The 6,000-nt window shown below is 36.4% G+C and overlaps 1 protein-coding gene across 6 annotated transcripts in view; it reads right to left on the bottom strand.

The window, feature by feature from the left end:
- Rap1 (RAS oncogene family member Rap1) overlaps positions 1–6,000 on the bottom strand; it is a 111,999-nt gene that overhangs the window by 19,059 nt on the left and 86,940 nt on the right. The window lies entirely within an intron of this gene.

Below are 6,000 nucleotides of genomic sequence, written 5' to 3'. Positions count from 1 at the left end.
TTTAGTGCTGATGCCTGTTTTTGATATTAATGAATGACTAAAGCATTGTTCATCCTCAACTGATGTTTGTCCTGCCTTGAACTGAGAAAATAATTTAAAACAGTGTATCCAACATATTGCTTCATCGCCAAATGCTTGCCGAAACATTCTTAGGGTTTTTACTAGTCGCAAAACCGAACCTGAAACAATCTCTCTCTCTCTCTCTCTCTCATATGCACACCCATGCATGCACACATGGAGAGAGAGGACCTAGTAGTGATCAGTGAAGAGGCAGGGCCAGGAGCTATATCTCGACCCCTGCAACTTCAAATAGGAGAGTACAAATAGGTGAGCACACGCAAACCTATTCCTTTCTGTTGCACAAAAAAAATCACAACAATGCACCGACACCACAAATAATGCCTGTTTAACCTCAATGGAATGACTATCCACACAAACTCACCATGTTACTTTACAAAGGAGTGCACCGTGCAGCTGATCTAGGCAACCACATTTCACCCATGAAGCACGAGATAATTCAAGTCCAGGAACTTGGTTATAGCACTTCGTATAAGTTTTTGTTGAAAATATGAGGTCCAGAAGATTACGGTGCTATATTAATAACCAAAGATGCTATATATTGATTTTTTTAGCACTCTCATCAGACTTTTTAGCACCTCTACTAATTCCTACCAAGGTATATTTGGATGTATGATGGTGTAGGGGGGACATCCCAGGAAGAGTTGGAAAGATGTTATAAATGAGGTTTTTCAATGTAGGGAGCCTGAGCACCCATAAAGCAAATGTAAATGTTTTATTGAATGACCGGAGGCAATGGTTTCAGGATTTGACATACTGAAGTGCAAGCAAAGTAGCAGTTATGATTTTTTTTTTGTACATTTGTATCTCATTTATAAGAAAGAATATTCAGAACAGAAATTTGGGCATGGGAAATCCACTGGGCATTTTTTGAACAAAAACCTATCCATCATTACTTTTCAATTTAGGAGTCATACACCAAGGGACACAAGCTGGAAAGAGAAGCCTGTTAATGACCATTAGATATGCCATCAGGAAAAGAGAAAAGTAATTCCATAAAAGTTTACAATGTCCCAACAAATCATGTGATAAAATTTATCTAAAAATTGTCTAAGCTAGAAAAAATTGAGCATATTTTTAGTTTCCTACAAGCTTAAACAAAATACATGTATTCTAAACAAGTACATATTTATGATGGCATTCCAAAGGTTGTGGCAGGTATGCTACACCACACAGCAGCAAGAATAGCCTTAGACATTCTAAAAAAAATTTTCAGTGGTAAAAATCCTCAATTTATTCAAATGGTTTGCATTATTCTGATTCCTTTTCTTGTATGGTATTTGATGAGCACAGCAGAAACTATTTATGACAAGGATACTTTCCAGAGGCCTGCCCAATAGCAACAGTTGACAAATCTATTAACACTAAAACTGTGTTTACTTTTCCTAAATTAATTATACCTGCAAATATGATGAGGAAAACAATTTGGCTGAAGTTAGAATTAAGTAAAAACTATACCAAGGACACTAGTCAGCAGGAGGAAGGTAATGAGAGGATGAAAAACATTGTGAGAATTAGCATGCTGCTTTATCTGTGTCCCATGCTTTAACATCACAGTAAGATGCATATAAAAATGTTATAAATTAATAGTGTATTTTGATTCTGGCACTGTCTTTGCTTGGAGCACAATGAGACCCTGGCTCTTGCAATGATCTGAGAGATCTTCTGCAGGTCTCCCTTCTGCAAAAGCTCAAAACATGAATTAAATTTGTATTAACAAGCTTCTACTGTACAGTGCCATGCAATAACTGAGAGTAATGCAGTGGCAAGATTAATTTACCAGGAAATGGTAATTAGCAAAACCAGATTTACAGTACATGCAAACAAAAGCCTGTTTTTATTTAGTTTTTATATACAGTACAGAACAGTAATGGAAATTTCTTAGAATGAATGCAATTACTGGCGCTGCACAAATTACACGTAAAAAAAAAAAAATCTGCATTCCATTATTTTCCATATGCAAGCAGAAGCAAAAGAACTTCTGGCCTCACAAATTTTAATACTGTATAATGTAATTTAAAAGTTCACCTTTTTTTTTTTTTTCACTACAAAAATCCATACCCCAACCAGTTTCTTCCCTACAGCTAATGAAATTAATGAAACAGTAGAAATATCTGTTTATTATAAAATATTTTACCTTAAAAAAGAACTCAGTCGGTGCAATGAATTCACAAACAGTACATATAGTGTTCTCTAAAAGTAGATGTACCATCATTACTGGTACATCTTTATATTTGCCAGGCAGGTAACAGGACAATACATAGCCCTCTAGTTTTTTTTTTTTTTTGATGGGTGCCTTCTGCACCTTTCACCTGATCTACACTAGAAGTAGTGCATATTTAAGATAGTCAGTGATGTACAAGTTCTACAAGCAGTCAGAACTTTTCAAAAATTCAAAATTTAATTTATTCACAAATTTAATTTTTTCTTTAATTTAGCCCACTGAGTGCTATGACCTATCTATCTGTTGATGAGGGTCAGTCATACAGATGACTGGACAAGAGCTAGCACTATATACCCAGCAATGTAATGTACACAAATAATTGGACATGGGCTAAAACTACATACAGTGGACCCCCGGTTAATGATATTTTTTCACTCCAGAAGTATGTTCAGGTGCCAGTACTGACCGAATTTGTTCCCATAAGGAATATTGTGAAGTAGATTAGTCCATTTCAGACCCCCAAACATACACGTACAAACGCACTTACATAAATACACTTACATAATTGGTCGCATTCAGAGGTGATCATTATGCGGGGGTCCACTGTACTCAGTAATGTAATAAGGGATAATGTAGGAACTGAAGACCTATAAAGTGTTTGGGAGATGGGACACAATTTACCTATGTACCAAAGGCAATTTACCTATGTACCAAAGCTAAAATCTGAAAAAAATTCTACTGAATTCAGTGGATCAACAGTAGCTCCACATGCATTCAAATTATATTCTAAAGGACCTTGGAGGATTAGAGACTTCCTGAATGCATCATATACACTCTACAGGTAATACATGAGTAACTGTGGAAATTTTTTCTGAACCCATGTACATCCAACCACCCATATATGCTCAGGCCATAAGAGAGATTAATATGCAATCAATGACCACACATACAGGAAAGATTTCAGTTGAAAAAGATTTCATCTATATGTGAATATACCCATAGTCAATATATGGCCAATTATCCCTATAATCCCTCACTGAGTGATTAAAATCAGGCTTTCGGCACAGCACCTCAATATCATATGCATTCAGGTTCCGATGTGATAATAGTGACAATTATTTTTCAAACTTACACTGACCCAGCCATTAGCATACATTTATGTCAAGGCATATGTGCTTAATTGATGGCCAGGCATGTGGGTTTGAGAAAAAACATCTACCATTTCTAACACATGGCACTGGGGTGCTGCCCAGGAAGTCTAAGTTGAGAAGACAGAGGGGAAGATGGTTATAGTACAAAATGTACATACAGAACTGGTAATAGTTTGGACAAAATTTTTGCCTATCTAAAAAGAACTGCTGTACTACAATATGCCAGCATTAAGACTCTCCATGTCAGTAATGTCAAGACCCAACAGTGGGGAAAAGATTTATTTATAAAAACAATGACACCTCAAAGAAAAGTCAAGTCAAATTTGATACTAAACCTTGGTGTATAATTAGAGAGCTAAAACTTGCAAACCTCAATACTTTACTATGTCCACAGCACATCTACAAGTTCAGCTCAACAGAGCAAATCCAAAATAAATATCACCAACATCACGCACACAAGCATCCACCAGAAACTTGGCTCAAAAACAGTTGACTTGACACTGAAGCTCGCTTTCCTCACTTTTACTTTGGAGTCTCATCTGTATCTCTCCTAAGCTTTGTCTCACCCTTATCAAGGACACACATGCCAGTAATCCCTATAACCTGGCTTCTGTCATGTGTAATACCCTGCTCTCCTTACACAAGTCCCTATCACAAGACCAAGACAAACAAGATTTGTTGCAACTGCATTAGGGTGATCAAGAAAAGTATATCCTTTTGTCTACCCCAGTATAATAGCATATACATTGCTATTCAATTTAATATAATCATAAAAGGAATGTTAAAATCTCTACATATTTTTTTCCTGTAGATGAAATTATAGGAATATCAAAGTCTTCCACCTGCATCATATACATAAATTAAACATGAATGAACTGTGCAAAAAAGGTGTGCACTTTGATTACTAATATTTTTTTTAAGATCCCTGGAATAGAATTAAGCCATGCCTAATTATTTTTAAACTGTTGAAAGCTTAAACCACTAGAAGATTACCAAAATAAATTTGAAGAACACAAAACTGCTAAGAGTACTTTCACCTACTTAAAAATCACCTACATTTACTAAAATTTACTGCTAAATGCCAATTTACTTACAATGGCTTAAAACTAAATTCTTATTTCTAAAAAGCATTTGAGTCATACTCTGAAACTGACCAAAAAGTATTTCTCACCAATTATAAATTTTTGTATGGTAAGTCTGTGAGTGGTACTGCTTCTGTAGTGGATTACCATAGTTTCCCTAGTGCAACATTTGCTGCCTTACATGGGGCTGTTCGAGTACAGCAATATTCTAATCTAGAAAGTATAACTGCCATCACTGGCTTGGCATCTCCCATTTGAAGGTTCTAGTTTCAACCTAGCATTTTCCTTGCAGATGTAATAGTAACAATACGTACTGTGATCCTTGAACTAAAATTTTGCAACATCACCTTTTAGTCTCTTACGTGTCCCTCTTACTCTGTTAAGAGTAGTTTAAGTGTGCTTTATACTCCATTCCAGTTCAAATTTGTTTTATTTTTCACTGCAAAGTTGAACACTACTGTTTTCTCTGACCATATTTTATTTTTCATTGTAAAGTTGAACAATGTACTGTTTTCTATAGCCTACTGCAAGAACTGGTTTATACAAAATTAGAAATTTGTCGAGTTTTTGGTGGATGCCACTCATACAAATTCATGTATCATCTGCTAAGGATGATACCCTCATTTATCCCTTCCCCCTATCCCCATCTCTTTTATTCCTTTCCTTTCATCTCTCCTATTTCTTCTCCCCCCCCCCCCCTCTGCCATACCTCCTTTTATCTACCTACCCATCTTCCATCTCTTCCCTATACCTATCTTCCTTTCCATCTCCCACCTTTTTTTTCCCTGCCTCTTCCATTCCTTCCCCATCCTATAACTTATCCTTTCACCACTTTTCCATCCCTTTTTCCCAACATACATCTCTTCAATATCCTCTCTCTCCTTCTATCCTTTACCCCTTTTCCATTTCTATTACAAGCTAAAGACAAGGATCAGTCACAGGTGTCATGAAGTACTTCTTCAGCCACAGGGTAATCAGAAGTGGAATGCCCTGGATAAAAAAGTAATTAAGTCATACTCCACATGCAATTTTAAGAATAGGTATATGAGAAGGCCTATGAGACTAGGAGGGAGTAAATCCAGCAAATGGCAGACTCAACTCTTGCAACCATAAATAGGCAAGTACACGTACAATTATGTTAAGACTTACCTGCCGTAGTGTATGTCTATTAAACAGAAAATAAAAAAAGCAATCCTGTAAGTGCAAAACATTTAAAAGGCTTCAGTTTTACACTTATATGACAGGACAATAGTACTGTACTTCCCTGGATGGTTACTGCTATCTATCCCATTTCTCTCCCCCATCACCAATGCCTATACTGTCTCGCCCTTTCCCTTCTGATCTCCTCTCCCTTTCTATATCTTCAGTTTTGACCCCCCTCTCCCCCCTTGCATCACTTCCTCCTCCTCCTCTTGCAAACCATTTCCATCCTCATTTCCCCATTTCTCTTAAGTGCAGTTATCAATGGTTAAATAAGTAGAAGTGTTGTGTTAACTTTGAACAGAAACTAATTAAACTCCTTATA

The sequence above is a fragment of the Cherax quadricarinatus genome, chromosome 31, assembly GCF_038502225.1.
Source record: "Cherax quadricarinatus isolate ZL_2023a chromosome 31, ASM3850222v1, whole genome shotgun sequence".
NCBI classification, from domain to species: domain Eukaryota; kingdom Metazoa; phylum Arthropoda; class Malacostraca; order Decapoda; family Parastacidae; genus Cherax; species Cherax quadricarinatus.
Note: the sequence above shows the minus strand (reverse complement) of the source record. Positions and strands in the feature narration are given on the sequence as shown.